The sequence below is a fragment of the Accipiter gentilis genome, chromosome 21, assembly GCF_929443795.1.
Source record: "Accipiter gentilis chromosome 21, bAccGen1.1, whole genome shotgun sequence".
Lineage (NCBI taxonomy): Eukaryota > Metazoa > Chordata > Aves > Accipitriformes > Accipitridae > Astur > Astur gentilis.
Window position 1 is genome coordinate 23,756,022 of NC_064900.1, and position 17,030 is coordinate 23,773,051.

The 17,030-nt window shown below is 38.6% G+C and overlaps 1 protein-coding gene across 4 annotated transcripts in view; it reads right to left on the reverse strand.

Moving 5' to 3' along the window:
• NRIP1 (nuclear receptor interacting protein 1) overlaps positions 1-17,030 on the reverse strand; it is an 895,475-nt gene that overhangs the window by 833,914 nt on the left and 44,531 nt on the right. The window lies entirely within an intron of this gene.

Consider the following 17,030-nt stretch of genomic DNA (forward strand, 5'->3'; position numbering starts at 1 on the left):
ATACTGGTATGTTGAATTACTGGGCATAAAGATCAGAGGTAAATCTGACTGCTACTGTTGCTTAAAAATGGATTAGACCTATCTGGTTTGGTGGTCTTATGAAACAAAGCTTAATATGTCATTCAGCATTCATCTGGCATCCTCACATTTTGTGTAAGTCTGAAATAATTTTAGATGTGGAAAAAATAATATATTTCTGCTTATCTTGGTTTTGTATTTCCATATCTAGTAAAAAAATACAGGAAAAGTCTGTGATATTTCTAAGCATCTCACAGTAAGAAATACAGGTATCATAAGAGTTTGCTTTTTTTTTTTTTTAATCTAGTATTTCAGGGAATCAGAAAAATATTTTAATCAGAATTTTATAGATACAAGCAGTATCGTTAACTCAAGTATTCACATATTGGATCTACAAAAGGTGGGTTTTTTCTAATTTTGTCTCTTGGAAGAGAAAATATGTAGCAAAGACAGTATGTATTTTTTTTTACATATTAGATTTTTTATGTATTACATAGGGGTAAATGTATTCTTCATTTTGAAAACTTTCAGTAAAAATGGGACAAGTTTTTCACAAACACATGAAAAAGAGGTCCTCTTCTTCCAGTTCTCTTAATTGATTATTACTTTAACCCCTTGAACTCAAATAGATCCCACTGCAATTTTTTAAACTTAACCCTGAATTCAGCTTACTTTTTCCTAAAGCTAAACTAAAAGTCCCTGGGCTTTGTATTTATAAATAAGAACAAAATTGATGTTAAAGACGTCCTCTAAGGATTTAATTTTGAACACTTGAGCTGCTTCATTAGTAAACAATATCAGGCACAGGAAACTTTGGCATTTTATTCTCTAACCATCCTGTCTACCATAATAACACTTCTGACAGTAATTTAGGTACTTACTGCTTTGTTTTGCTTCAACATTATCTTTAGAGTGACCTAAAAGTAATCTTGAGTTTGAGCTGCTAAACTTGTGAACACAAACATATATGGAGTGATTGACAGAAACAAATGTTTAGACCTGTGAAAAATGAATTGATATTAATGATTTTTACAACTCTTCAGACATTAAAAATGTTTGCCATACAGCTTTGTGTTCTGTAACATCTGTAAATTCAGAGTAAAAACTTTAGAGTTTTATTTTCATATTGTATGTTTTAGTTGAAGTTCATCTGATTTCCTGCAGTGTAGCGTTCTCTCATTGTAGTAGCAATGCCTTTCCCATGTTGCTTCCTTGTCCGGAAGTAGAATCAAGTTTGCATATATCTATGCCCAGATTAAATCATATATATGAATACATAACGAAGTTCAGTTAAAAAAGGTTTTGGTGTGATTTCTTGATGTATTTGAACATGCATTCTAGAAAACTACTGAGATAGAAATTCTGAAGGAAAAATCAGTCAGCGAAGATATTGCTAAAATGATAGCTTAAATCAGTGCAGAATCAGCAGATCAAGTTTTGATTCAAGAATTTAGGCAACCACTCTCTCAAAAGTCCACAATAATTTTTGGTCCACACTGCTTAAAGTGCTTTGAAACTTTAATTAGTGCTGTTAATTGTCGAAACTTCGTATTTCTGCTATATGATCCACATCCCCTGCAAGAAATTCTCTTCAGGAGGTGCAGAGATTTCAAGTGGTTTTGACTTGTGGCATTGTACTTCACCTTGGCTGCTTTTGATGCACAGTATTGTGGTTGAAACGCAAATGGGCATCAATAATGTCACAAAGCTCCTTTTTATTATTAAGTTCTTAGATAAAAATATTTATTAAGAAAAACTCTGATGCATCAAAAAGAGAACATGCTCATTGGCCGTTGGCTGGTTTAGAAAGATGGGACCTGTTTGTGATGTGTCAAATGTTTCACCCTTGTGAGAAAATAATCTTGCTGCTTGGTTACAGGCAATCCATCCCTTCAGTCACACAGTTGCTGAGCTCCAGCCCACAGTGTTCTATGCCTATTCTGCAAATATCAGCAGATGTCCTTTATATCTTCTAAATAGGTAGTAAACAAGCCTCTTCCTTAAAGGGTTTTCAGGATCAGTTAACCACAGCATAATGCATTTTAACCAGAAAAATTCTCACAACTTTGAGATGGTTACTCAGAAATGTGGCATTAAAGGTCATGTAGAATTACTTTCTGGATCATAGTTGAAAATGACACTGTCATTTTGGGTAGCATGGCATTCAAGGGTGCCTATATCTTGTCTTGGGAAAATGCATATTTATGAAGAGCCAACAAAATGTCTATACTTAAAAATAAATAATTCTCCAATAGGCTGCTGGAAATTTTACATTAAGATTTTTAAGAACCTGAAATTGAATTGTAAATATGTTACCAATTTCCAGATCCTGAAAGAGAGATGATCTGGCTAGAAAAGGGAGACACACACACATACACACACATAAAAATTTACAGAAATTAAGTTTTGATCTAAACAAATACAGAAGTGCTATGAGATAATAAACTAGTTTTAGATTGAACTCCTCTTTTTTATTAGCTCAGAATAGTATGTCTTAAAATGCTTCTCTTCCCAGTTTGGATGTTACCTTCATCTTCACATAATCATAGAATGGCTGAGGCAGGAATGAACCACTGGACATTGTCTAGTCCAAGCCCTTTGCTCAACGCAGGGTCACATAGAGCAGGTTGCTCAGGACATTGTTCAGCTGGGTTTTGAAAAACCTCCAATGTTGGAGATTCATCTTCCTCCTGAAGTGGTGTTCTATGCGATATTTCTGCAAGATTTCCATTCGATATTTCTGTTTTCGCTTGCAAGATCACAACTCTCCTGGAGAGAGGGTGTGAAAAACAAACAAACCAACCCACCAACCCGCACAAAACAGACCCAAACCAAAATGCCTCATGCCTCTCCTTCAGTGTCAGAATGGCAGTATCTCAGTTTTGTTAAACAGGAATTTTGTTGCTGCCCTTGACAAGGACTCTTAACTAGGATTCTCAGAGGAGTCACTTGGTACCAGGTTGTACCATGAGAAAGAAAAAGGCATTGGAAACTGCATTTTTAAAGTCTTCTGGCATAATCAGTTTTATTTTTCTTGTTCACTTAGCTGATATTGTTAAAACGATCGTTTAGTAGCTAGTTTCTTTGCAACACAGGGTTATGTGTATACAATAATGTCATCAACAAGTACAAACCCACTACCTCTCAAAATTTCTCCCCTTTTCTTGAAATGTACTGCCAGTCTACTACCCTTTCTGCTTTCAAAATATCAGTATTGGTCTTTACCATCTGATAGGCAATTATCCTTGTTCACTTGTCATAAAGCTGTGGAAAATCCAAGAAATTGAAATTGTTGTGGAGTATGTTTTTGCTCTAATTATCACGGTTCATGAAACTCTGGATTTTTCTAATATATTTTTACAGATATTACTATCTATGCATTTTTGTCTTCTCGATCATGCACAGGATGCTTGTTGAAGGAGCTTTTATGGAAAGAGAGATAAGGAAAACAGCAGCAGTAAAACAACAGCTCTCTAAAAAAACCTATTCAAAGTAGTCTTGTCTGCAAACTATACTCAACAGAGAGTATGGGGAAGGTGCACTTGAACTATGTCTGTATCTGCCTTGACTAGAAGGTGATGCTGTTGTTTGTGGTATGAATATCGACATGCTTTATCAGTAGGGTGTTGTCTTGAAAACAGAAACCCTGGACCAGAGCATAGTTCTGCCAGTGCCCTATTTGTGACCCTGACACATTTCCCTCTCTGTATCTGTATGCTCTCTCCTGCTCCTGCCTTTTCTGTTGATAGCCTTGTCCTGTCAGCACGGGGAAAACCCTTGCAAAGTGTTTGAATGATGCCTTTTGGAAGAGCTTGGTTTTGTCAGCTGCTGCGTTGCTGCAATACAGGTAACATAAACATGTACCCATCTTTTGGGGTGGGCCTATACTGTTGTGTTTTTTTACTCCGGCCAGAACTTATATATAATTTAAAATACTTGCAGGCTTGAATCTTTTGTACTAATTGGTTTTCCCCTGAGTCCCTGTTGACAACTAATAGCTCCATGAAATTACACTGGACAGTGTATTTAAAACTAATAATAAAAAAGGGAAAGCTGCCTGGGAGGTTCTTTAAAAGCAATAAGGTTTGGAAAAGAGAAGAAAGTCAAAGACAAAGCATCAGTCTACTTATTCCGTGGGACTGAAGCAGCTGCTGTGTCACATGAGCCAGCCGCAGCCAAGGCCTTTGACTCGGAGGAATTCTGCTGTAATTATCCTGACTCATTACAAACTTCATCTGGCTTTAATTCAGTAATATAACTTACTGAACATTTTTCCATGAAGATGACTTGTGTGTGTAGACACAACAGGGATTCATCTGGGGACATCTGACTTTTTTTTTTTTTTTTCTCCTTCCCTACACTTTTCCCTCTTCTATTATGTTAAAGTGCAATAGAGTTCCTGCACATGTGACCGTAACCGTCACATGAATGCCAAAAGAATGTGGCATGTTGTTTTAAAAACAAATGCCGAGTAAAGCAATAATGATTTGCTGCTTATTGTAAAGCTTTGCCAATTTAATTATTTGTTCTGCTCTGAAGATTTACATGGGATCCTCACCAAGAATTTGGAAAGACTGGCTGCAGTGTAGCATGTTAGTGCCTTTCTCTGATCTATCTATGCATCCCTGACTATTGTGCATGGTTTTCATGTGCAGTTGTCTAAAGTACGCTGTTTCTGAGGATTTCAGCTGGTCTTTGTGCAACTCTCTAGTGTCACTTTAGGAACATGACATAAAACTTTGATCTGTTTTATCCTGCAGCATCACTGTTATATTAAGTTTACTAAGACACTAACCAGCTCTTAGTCAAACATCATTATTTCTTGTTGTTCTTTTACACCACTGCTGGCAGCTTATTTTGATCGCAGACCTGCATTTTGTAGATGTAAAAAGTGGTTGCTTTGTTTTTCTTGCAGTGTATCTCAGCACAAAGTGTTTTATTTATTTAAGCGTTCCAGAGCAACCAAAACTGGTGTTTGAGTTGCCTTCTTAGATTTAAACCCTCCTGCAGAGGACTTAGGATATAGGTACTTGGCATGGCAATTTATGGGAGGGAGATTTTAAAGGAAGTGTCACTTATATTAATGGATGTTGTTGTTGTTTTAAGAGGTCTGAGGGGTTTTAGCTGTTGAATTTAGGTTTTTTGCTGCGGGTTGGGTTTTGGCTGGGATTTTTTTTGCCTTTTTTTTTTTTTTTTTAAATCCAGCTGAGGGTAACTGTGTATGGGTGTCTAAGGAAACAAGTGATAACAACATATAAAATTTGTTTACAATTGATAGATAACTTGGAACATGTTGTACCTCTCAAGTTAGAAATATCTGCACTGATCCTTCCTAACAGTAGCAGCTGATGATAGTTCACAAAATGGTAGTGCTGATACAGTAACTGTCTTTATATTTGCACCTCTACTGTTAATATTTGTGGCTCTTCATTTCATGTATCAGAGACACTATATTCTATTTTGCACAATCACATTATTTTTAATTAGTTACTGATTAGTTAAAAGAAATTTTAAAAGCTTTTTGAGTGTTGAGTCTATTTCTTTCATGCATTTATGAACCTGATTCAAAGTCCACTAAGTCAGTGGAAAGACTTAAGAGATCTTACTTTCCTTCATTTTTTTTTCTTTCCCCCCCTTTTTTTTTTGTTTGCCCCCCCTCCCCCCAACCGGATCACGAAGGCAACAAGATTTTGGTAACAAATAATGGGACTATTAGTGCAAAATTGAAAGAAATAAGAGGGCGATTGGCCCTTGTACTTTACACACAAGAATTGAGTCATAAGCAGATATGTGCAAGGGAAGTCTGACAACAAGTTGCAGAACAGGTGCATGGAGTTGTACAGGAGCTGCAAGTACTTAGCACCTCTCTAGCAATGTCCCAGGGACAGGCGTCCTCTTATGGGGCTGATGACATTTGACTGCTTAGGAAGGTTTATTAATTCTCCACGTACAAAACCAAAAGTGGTCAAATGAGAGAATACTAAAGATGGTCAGCTTGCCAAAAGGTTTTGATTTCAAACATGTGTCTCTAGAGTGGCGTGGACTTTATGAGGAGGTTTGTACAGCTGAAAGATCAGCACCAAGTCTGTTTCTTTTTCTTCCCCTCTGTTCCCCCGGTTTTATGTTATGCTCAGTGGTTGCCATTAAAATCTTTCCTATTGCTGTAGACCTTGCACTAATTCACTGTGAAATTAAAACTGGAGAATACTGTAATAGTACTAATTAGGCCATAGCAAGAATGATTATAGTTACTATTGCAGATAACTGCTGCAGATAGATGCAGCCTTTCAGTTGTGATGAATTGTTAGGGCAAATCCTGACCTCTTTCTACTCCCTCTCCTAATATGAAAACTACCATTTACATATTCTACCTTAACATGAAGGAGTTTGGTTTAAATGTAGTTTTATTGATCAGATAACATAGTATGTATAAAGTGTTCACAATTATTTCAATTTATCTTCTCATAGAAATCTGGAGTTACCTGAAACAGCTATGAACGTTAAATTTTTTGTGTTTTTCTTGAAATATTTTGGATAATAATTTGCCAAGAGGAGTGACAGATTGAAGAAACCTAGGAAAATATAAAAAAATGTTTAGCACTACTTTCTTCTCAATTTCTATTTTCTAAGACAGATTACAGTTTGTAGAGACTATTCTGATGCTGGTTTCTTGTCAGGAGCGTAGCTATGGGGCAAAATGGATCTGCATACATTTTAACACTTGTACTGAAAGCAATTTTGAAAAGTATGTCTGTTTTGGTGCCTCATTCCTAAAACATGCTAGATGTTAACAAGCTAGTGCTCTGGGATAGTATCTATTACTGCTGTTTTCCAAATTAAAATAAATTAAAAATTAATTTTAAAAATTAAGTTTTCCTTGTTTCATTGAGTAATTTTATTTGAGAAAATAAATATCTATTTGTGTATCATGATGCAGCACAAGTTCCTCAGAGGAGCTGCTCTGTTTGCTTCTACTGAAGAACATGTAAAAGCTATTGCTGCTCTTTATCTTCAAATTTAACAGACCTTTGGCTGGTTCCTTCTGTTCTGTGGGACAGAGACACCTTGGAAAGATTTAAGAGGCATCTTGGAGGTGAGCATGGTTAAAGAATAAATATTGTCTGGTTGCTTTTCATTCAGGGATGTTTATTAGAAGCAGGAGTGTGAAAGACGGTTCAGGGCTGTTTGCATGAGACACTGACAATTAGGTAGAGACCAACACTAGAAAAAGTAGGAAAGGTGGGGAGAGAGTGATGTGATAAGTGAACCTGTAAAAGTAAGCATATGGCTTGTATATGTTTCATTTCATGTCCTAGTTATTTCTGGATTGTCTCAGAAAACCATCAGGACACAGAAATAAGTCAATGGTGAGGCTTAAGTTACAATTTAGCCCAAGCATCATCAGCAAGAATGAATAAATAATAAAAAATAAAAATATATTTAAAAAAGCAAGCTCAGCTTTTTTAGGCATTTAGTTTATTTTGCCTAGGGAAAGAGGACAACCGGGAACTAAGGCACTGTAGGCTAGTGACATATACTCATTTCGTTGAAGTGTACAACTATCAAAGCGACAATCGGGGAAAGTCATTTGGAGAGGGTGTGAGACTGAAGCTGCTTGGGAAATATATCCATAGCAGGTAGAGACTATGCTAGTGATGCCCCAGTTGTCAGTTAGATGTAGGTGCAGAAATAAAAATACATTCGATTAATTAATTAAACAGTTTAGTAAACAGCACTGGTGTTCTCTTATTTAATCTTATGTGCACCAGCTAGATCCAGTCCACAAATAGTCTTGAGTGGGTACAAACCATCATGCTAATTCCTTTCTGACACTAGCAGATTTCATGAAAGTTAAAGAAGCAGAGAAGCACACGTACCCTGGGGTCTGTCAAGACTCTCTGAAAGTATGCTTGTGCTTATTCTTGTGTGTAATGGTATATGCCCTCTCTCTTTTCCTTTAATCAATGTTTCTTTCAGAATATTATTTGAATAAAGGTAGAAGTAATGACTTATTCCTTTTTCTTTTGTTTCTAGTTTTTCCTTCTACCCTTCTTCATCAATAATTCCTTTCTTCCTCTATTATTTGTATAATTAGCAAACAGTGGGTGCAGTAGACTAAATTGTTCATGTTAGTCTTTTAAAGTCAAGAACTGAGAGACACCACCAGTTTGTATAATTTCTGCTCATTCTGTTGGGTATTTGTTTTATTTCTGAATTACATTTACATTTTTAGGACTAATAACATGGACAAATGTTTGCAATTATGGAGGAAGATCCTAAAGTTTTTCTGTAATAATTTTTTTCCTGTCCCAATACATACTTTCCCTGAAGTTAATGGAAGTTACATGCATGCATCGAAGGTAGACTATAAAACCTTTGGGGATAATGGAAAAATTGACGATGCTAAAATAAACAGAGAGTTGTGGCAACACACTTCAGTGAAAATAAATGCTCACTCTGTTACCTCAGCTGCTCCAGTGCTGAAAAGTGGTTCTATTCCAGAGGCTCTCATCAGATGCCCATAGGACTTTGGCTCATTTACCATTTCCACTGTGCTTGGCAGAAAATCTGCAAAACTGGCAAAATGTGATCAGATATCGAGGAAGTATAGGTCCCCTCCAGTCTCTTGCCTTCACTTCAGGAGTCTGAGTGAGGGCAACCTCAATGTAGATTAAAGGCACTAGTAGAGAATAGAAGGTTGAATAGGGTCTGTGGTTCTCTATAGAACACACATTTATCTTAATTTTTAAATTATTTATAGTGACTTTGCTTTTCTCTAGAGACCAGCAATTGTACAGTAGTATATATAAGACACTGGGGCAGGGGGGGAGCAGAGACTGAACCTTCCTTGTTTTCATTCAGATGCATTTTGGTTGCTCAGTGTTCCCAAGGAGTTGATGAACGATGTGGTGGAACTGGGCATTTGCTCTGAGCGCGCCGTGACTTTTCTGTAAATATGTCATGCATGTGCTCATTCACAAAGGTTATCTCTTTACCTTAATTTAGTCATTTCAGATTGAAAGTTTAGGATAGGGTTAGTTTTTTTTTTCATTTTTCCAAGCATATAAAAGGTGGGCGTTTGGGGTTCAAACAGTGAAAAGTGAAGAAAGAAAAAGAAAAGAATGAAGAAAAGTATTGTTTTGTAATTTCCAAATAGATTATTCTTCTTCTTTATTTCCTTTCTACTTACAAACCTAGTGTATAATGAATACACTATTTAGGTGAAATAGACTTTCTGTACCTACTCAAGTATACTGAATAAGTCATAATTGGAGTAGGCATACTTAGGCCTTTTTTTAATCTGAGATAGGCAGCAACACTATCCTGAAATCTTGTTGGCAAATTTTCAGCTTTTACAGGAAAATTGAATCCTTTTCTGTTTCAGCAGTGTTACTAGGACTTTGTTATGGAGCTGCTGCCACAGTGCTGCATCCTAATATCTAGCTCACTAGATAGTAGGAGGCAAGCCAGTGTGTTCATGGAAACAGTGCACCCTCAGACAAATAATGATCAGCCTAATGTCGATGTCATGCTGCAATCAGACTCTGACAAGGTTTGCAAATATCTTGAAAGGAACTGCTCATCTTTGAATGCTGTAGATCAAAGCCCAACTGGAACAAAAAACAAGAATGCTCCATGTCAGCTGCAGAATTTTGTAGATGAGCACAGCATGTATAAGCAGAGGCCACCACTATCATCACTGGCAGGAACAGCCAGATGGACTGGGCTGGCTGACTACTTAAAATCATGCTGTATAATCACAAAAACTAAAAATTAAGCTTAAAAACCCATTACGCCTCTCCAGAGCTCCAGGCTGTCTTTTTTAAGCTTCAAGTCAGTTTCTAATCTGTGCCAAGGACTTTTTTAGACATGTCTGTTCTCAGGACCTTCTGTCTGTTTTGCCATTCATGAAAAAAGAATTAGTCCTGGGGAGGGATAGGATGTAGGACAGTGGTTCAAGCAGAGGGATAGTCTATAAACCCTCCCAGCCCTGCCACAGATATGCATGCTCTGCAACTGGGAAAGTAATTTGCTCTCTGTATGCACCTGTTTTTCCAACTGTGAAATGGGGGCGATATCTCATCTATAACTGTAGCACAAGGCCTGATTCATTCATGTGTTTCCAGTGCACATTAGGTTCTATGGGATGAATAGCTAGCACCCTGTGGGAAAAAAAAAAGACAGCTAAAATCCAGACTAACCCTCTGGATACTGTGCTTTTGTGGCAAAATCACTCACTTTTTTTCTGCTCTGGTGTGTCTATTATCTTCAAGGATTAAGAGGTTGTGGAAGGCTAAAGCAGGCTTCTCCATACATTGATACCTCTGCCACCATTGGGGCATGGTGAAGCCAGCCTGCAGTGGAAGGGACATGTCATATGCATTACATCTGCTTGCACTGTGGGTCTAAACTGACCTTCAGGATGGCCATACCAGAGTTAAAAGGTGTCGTAGCCAGAAAGGACCTAACCTGGTGTTGTCTGCACCTGAAGCTAGAGAACGTCTCTCAGTGACATTGTGCAGAGCTCCAAAAGCCCGTTAGATGTATGCTTACTTTCTTGATGTGAAGGGAGGCAGTGGCAGCCTGGCTGGGATGTAAGGTGGGGAAGCCTGTGTCTTAACCTATGAAACCCAGTCAATATTGCAGTATGAGATGACAAACTGTAATGTTACTATCTGACAATGTTAGGCAATTGGTTTATTCAGAGTAAAAACAAAAGACAAAGAGAAAGCCCAACAACTAAAACTTTAAATGAGGCTTGGTGTTTTGGTTTTTTTAGAGAATGTTTTTCCTCTGCACTAGTTTTCCCTTGCAATGTTTAAACATGGAAGTAATGCAGTGGGGAGCTTTTATTTCTCAGAAAAACGTAAATCGCCTAAGAATCACAAAGAGAGGAGCCTCTAAACCAATATTTTTTTTAGTCTCTGCAAGCTAATTCTTAGCTCTTTATCTTATAATGAGTCCCGTGTGTCTACAGCTGATGGGTGTTTCCATTTGGGCACATTCACAGGTGGAAGATCTTCCTGGAGCTTACCAGGTTCCCAACTGAAGTATTGCTCTTGTAGTGTGATGTGATGAGAAAGTGAGTGCATTTATTATTAGCTGTATTATAGCTGTGCTTTCACACCCCACCAGAGCTTACAGCCTAAAAGGAGCAGAATCTCCACAAAGGCCTCCAAGCCACATAGACAAGGGAAGCACACTCAAAGAAGTGACGTAGATGTCCAGAGCCACACACACACTCACAGAGACTGCGACAGGTGCAGAATCCATCCTCCTGTTCTGCTTTGCAAGTCAAAAACCTGTATTTAAAGTTTTGCCTAGTGCTTTCTATTGGATGCAGAGCCAATAGCACTTAATGTCTGGTGGTCTTGGAAAGAGGTTAATAGACTGTATCCTAGGAGTTCAGTGTCAGATCTTGAGAAGTCTGAATCTGTATCCCTTTGCAGATCACACTCTCTCTTAGTAATCTTGAGAATAAAAAAAAATAAAAAACCCTACAAACTAAAATATTTGCATGACATAACATTCTGCTTTATCTCACCTAATAAAGCATTTCTATGCATGTATTTTACCCTTGTAAAAATGAGCAGACATTATGGGGCAGACTCTCACCATGATTACACTGATGTAGATCAAGAGACACCTTTAAAAAAAATGAGTTCATCTGCAATGTTCTTGTTTTCATGTGGTGCTTTGGAAAAAATAATTTGCAACTCTGAGAGCTGGAAATAGTTTATGGAACACATTCATGGCACATGGAAAATAAGAAGGTGATTGGTGACAGCCAATATGGCTTCACTAAGGGCAAATCATGCCTGACAAATTTGGTGGCCTTCTATGATGAGGTTACAGCATTGGTGGATAAGGGAAGAGCAGTGGATGTCATCTACCTGGACTTGTGCAAAGCATTTGACACTGTCCTGCATGACATCCTTGTCACTAAATTGGAGAGACATGGATTTGACGCATGGACCATTTGGGGGATAAGGAATTGGCTGGATGGTCACACTCAAAGAGTTACAGTCAGTGGCTCGATGTCCGAGTGGAGACCAGTGACAAGTGGCATTCCTCAGAGGTCAGTATTGGGACCAGTGCTGTTTAACATCTTTGTCGGCAACATGGGCAGTGGGATCAAGTGCACCCTCAGCAAGTTTGCTGACGACACCGAGCTGTGTGGGTGCAGCTGACACACTGGAGGAAAGGGATGTCATCCAGAGGGATCTTGACAAGCTTGAGGGCTGGGCCCATGAGAACCTCATAAGGTTCAATAAGGCCAGGTGCAATGTCCTGCCCACAGGTTGGGGCAATCCCAAGCGCAAATACAGGCTGGGTGGAGAATGGAGTGAGAGCAGCCCTGAGGAGAAGGACTTGGGGGTGTTAGTGGATGAGAAACTGAGTATGAGCCAGCAATGTGCACTTGCAGCCCAGAAAGCCAACGATAACCACACAAAGAAGTGTGACCAGCAGGTCAAGGGGGGTGATTCTTCTCCTCTACTCTGCTGTCACAAGACCCCTACCTGGAGTCCTGTGTCCAGCTGCAGGGCCCTCCTGTGTAAGAAAGACATGGACCTGTTGGAGCGAGTCCAGAGGAGGACCATGAAGATGATCAGAGGGCTGGAGCCCCTCTCCTATGAGGACAGGCTGAGAGAGTTGGGGTGGTTCAACACAGAGAAGAGAAGGCTTCAGGGAGACCTTATAGCAGCCTTCCAGTACTTAAAGGGGGCCTACAGGAAAGCCAGAGATAGGCTTTTTACAAGGGCATGTAGTGATAGGACAAGGGGTAATGGCTTTAAACTGAAAGAGAGTAGATTTAGATTAGATGTAAGGAAGAAGCTCTTCATTGTGAGGGTGGTGAGACACTGGAACAGGCTTCCCAGAGAAGTTGTGGATTCCCCATCCCTGGAAGTGTTCAAGGCCAGGTTGGATGGGGCTTTGAGCAGCCTGGTCTAGTGGAAAGTGTCCCTGCCCATGGCAGGGGGTTTGGAACTAGATGGTCTTTAAGGTCCCTTCCAACCCAAACCATTCTATGATTCTATTCTATGAAAGTTTAAGGGTGGGAAATAGTAACTAACCGGTAACTGCAGTTACTATTTGTTTACATTCGTAAACCGGGGTAAGATTTCAGCTCCAGCTCTTTATGGTGACACAGATCAAATCTGATTCTAAAATAAGGGACAATATGAAGATCTGGGATAAAATTTATATAAAGGAAAGAAGAGGCACCCTAACAAAATTAAAGGGCATAGTGAAGATGAAATACATTTGAACAAGCTTTATCTATGTTATTCTGTGATTTCTGGTAAATTCAGGGGTTTATATAATTATGCTGAAAACTACAGCATTTCTGAAGTGGCATTGAATATTGGTCATGATTAATTTAAGCTTTTTTCACTAATTTATCCCTGCTAGGACAGTATTCTAACAGGAGACTTAAAGTTTTGTGTGTGCTATGCATCTTGTCTGGCTCAGGAGAGCAGCTTAAACATGTTTCTTTTGCCTGTGCTACCTTCCTGAAGCCTGAAGGACTACTTAGTTATAACTGCCAGGAAAATGTGTTCCAGTACATATATACCTTCTCTGTATTGTATCTGTAATAGAAGATGATTGGAAACTGACATACACCGACCTCCAGTAGATAATTATGTGATAAAATTGATACTTCACTTCAAAATGCCTAAAAAATTATAATGTCAGCTTGATGTTTATTCCTAAAAGCATTCGGGAGAACTTCCCCTTGATCTTAGATCAGTCCATTGTCAAATTCCTTAAAGGCCACATCGTTTATAAATGATAGGAACTGCAGATGTATAATTCATGTGGAGCATAAAATAAGGTTTAAAACATTTGTATTAAAAAGGTAAGGTGATTCTATATTAAATCATATTTATGGCCTAATTTTAAAGTACAGCACTTTCTTACTCTTTATTTTTTAGAATTTATTAAAAAAGAAAAGTAATTGTGACAATGATGTTGGCAGACAAATGGGCTCTTTTTTTAAAATCCTTGTGTTAATCTGTCATATCATTTTCCATTAGCTATCCCTACACTTTCTGCAGAGTGCTTGCAGCCATATTTTTACTAAATGTTTTTGGAAGTGCAAAGAGCAATGTAAACTGCAGATTTCACCATTACTGTTTTGACATTTCAAGCTCAAGGTTAGTGGAATTTCTTTGTGGATAAAAAAGAAAAATAACTACATTTTAAGTTAAGTCACCTTGTGGGTATAGCCAAATTGCAGGAATCCTAGAAACCATTACCATTATAAAATTTAAAAAAAAAATAATAAAAAAATCTGGGTGTATTTTGCTTTTTTTTTTTTATTCATGCTTATTAAGGTGTAAAGATTCCTCCTAAAAGTTTTCATTTCTTGTCCTATTACATAAAACCAACTTTGCTGTTATCATCTCTTCTCAAACATCTTTTAATATATTTTGAGAAATGTAATAATGCTGTTTGATATGGTTATCATTTTCTTATTGTTGAAACCTTAGCCTTGACCTCATTATGAAACTTACCAATAGAAAGTAAAAATTGACATATAGTGTCTGGTTCAAATGAATTGGAAATTTGGCCCTGGAGGCCTCTGTCTAGCAAAATGTAAAGATTCACCAGTGTCTAAGTTCATAAATGCCCTTAACCATTTAAAAGCTATGTCTTTAATTACACCTTTGAAGATCTGCCAAGCATTTACTAATACAACATTGAATAGTGTTTTGGCAGTATTCTCCCTGAGATTTGTTTTCTTTGAAGTGTTAGCTAGAGTTATGCTGGCTTTCCTTTAATAGCAAAGAAAAATTGCAACAATAATTATTTCCATATAATACAGGATGGACTTTTCTTTCCACTTTTCCTCAGTGATACAACTTGTCCTAAAGATTGCTTTTACAGTTCGTGGGCCATAGAAGTTAACAGTCATAACTGAAAGCAGGCAAGCTTTCAGAAAGATTGGTTGTTTCAAAAACATGTCTTACCTGATAAACTTCCGATGCAATTATTTTGTCCCTGTCTAGGTGTGCACTTGCTCACACCACACAGAAGTGGACACAGAATGCCATCGCATCACTGGCATGCAGCTTTCAAAGAAAGGGAAGAGCAAGGCTGCTATTGCAAGTCTGAAACTGGCAACAGACTTCCTTCGGTGCAGGAAGAATTTTGCCCTTAAACTATTACAACTATTAACTTTTCTTCTTACGCTTTTTTCCCCTCACTCTGCTGTGTTATAAATCTTACTTTTCCTGATTCCCAGCACCACCATGAAGCTTATTGTCATATTCTGCCTTTCCACACCACCACCACCACCACCACCTGCCCTGCAATGTTTTGTTGTCTTGCTTTCCTCCTCTAGATAGCTTTTCACTCTTGTCCCAGTGGGATATGAAATTACTTTTCCTCTCTTGTCCCAGGAGCGGCTCCTGTTTCTGGCCTTCCTCTTTGAAGTCACTTCAAAATAGTACTTCTCCCACATATGGCATGGTGGACCGGGTGTCTCTGCATTAACATTCATACTGCTATCGTGTTGTGTTGGTGCTGGGTAGCTTCTTTCATCTCCTGTGGACATCCAGGCATCAATAGTTTCTGATATGTCTTATCAGCTGGGCACTTGAAGAGGGCACACAGGACAATGAGATGGGAAATAGCAGCTTTTCAGATTCTGCTTTTTGGTTTTCTACAACTCATGTCTGAAGCTGATCATGAAGTTGGAAGTTTTGTAGGACATAGAAGTGGGGGAGATGCACAGCTCCCTTGAGTAGAGGCTGTGAAAATGGGGAATTGTCTGGGGCTGGTGTGTTGGTGAAGGTGACATGTAGATAGCCTGTGGGGCAGATCAGTGAGCTGAGAGTAGCCTTGGTTTAGGAGGGGCTGAATCAGAGCTTGCAAAAGAGAGAAAATGGTACGTTGGAAATAGATAGTGGTGAGTAAATCTTCTATGGATAAATAGTCACTGCAGCTGAACGAAAGCCTGTTTCTGAGTGTGCCCAGTCCCAGGGCAGCTCTGGGGTATCCCTCAGGGCATGCCCAGTGCTGCATTGTTTAGACTAAAGTTGGAAGCACAAGGGGCCAGGCTATCCTGAGCTACAGTTTGGGAAAAGCGGTGAGTGGAAAACCAAGGTGCTTTGAAAGCCTGTGTAAGCCTGGCTTTAACCAACCCTCAAGATCGAGGTTATGAGACCTGGGGACCAGGAAACTTCCCATTTGGGAGGAGGTGGGGTGAGAAGGTATGCGTCTGCTTGTTCAGCAATACGGCTGCTGCCAGTGGAGACATCCAAGGAAACCAGTTTGGAAGGCTCTTTTATAAAGCATTGGCCTCTGGCAGAGAGATGGACCAGATTCCAGTTAATTCTGTAAACTTTCCTTTCCAGTGAAGAATTGGGATGCCACCTCCAGGCTGCTGCACTCATGTTTTAGTGCTGTCACATAAGCCCCCCTTTCAAATATCCACAGAAATATATCTTTCCTGCCATCCATGCTCAAAACTCTACTCTGATGCAATGCTGCAAGAACTTCTCAGAAGTTAGGTTTTACAGTCACCTCTGTTCAAAAATGGTCATCTCCTTGATTTCCATTGAATCCACCTGTTGCCTTTTCTCACACATTACACAGCACTGTTTTGTTAGGATGCTTTGCAGAATTGCTTCCCAGGTGATAAGACAATATCAATAACAGCAATAATAGTTTTAAGGTTGAATGTTTAGTGTTTTAAGCATTTAGGTTCCTCTGCACAAATGGTACTACTGCATTCATAATTTGACTGTGCTACCCAGTAATAACGCTTGGGTTAGAAAAATATGCAATATGAAGAAGAACCAATGATACAGTTACCATTATCTAGTTTTTAGAGGTGGTTTTTTAAACCATACCTCTTAAAGAAACTCTATATTGTTATTCCTAGTTTAAGATGGGAGGCCAAAGTTACTTTCTTCAGGTTCACCCATCAAATTCTTAATGTGCCTCCATAATCTGTGTCAATAAAATGAGTTTTTACTGAAACAATAACTGCAATATGGCAG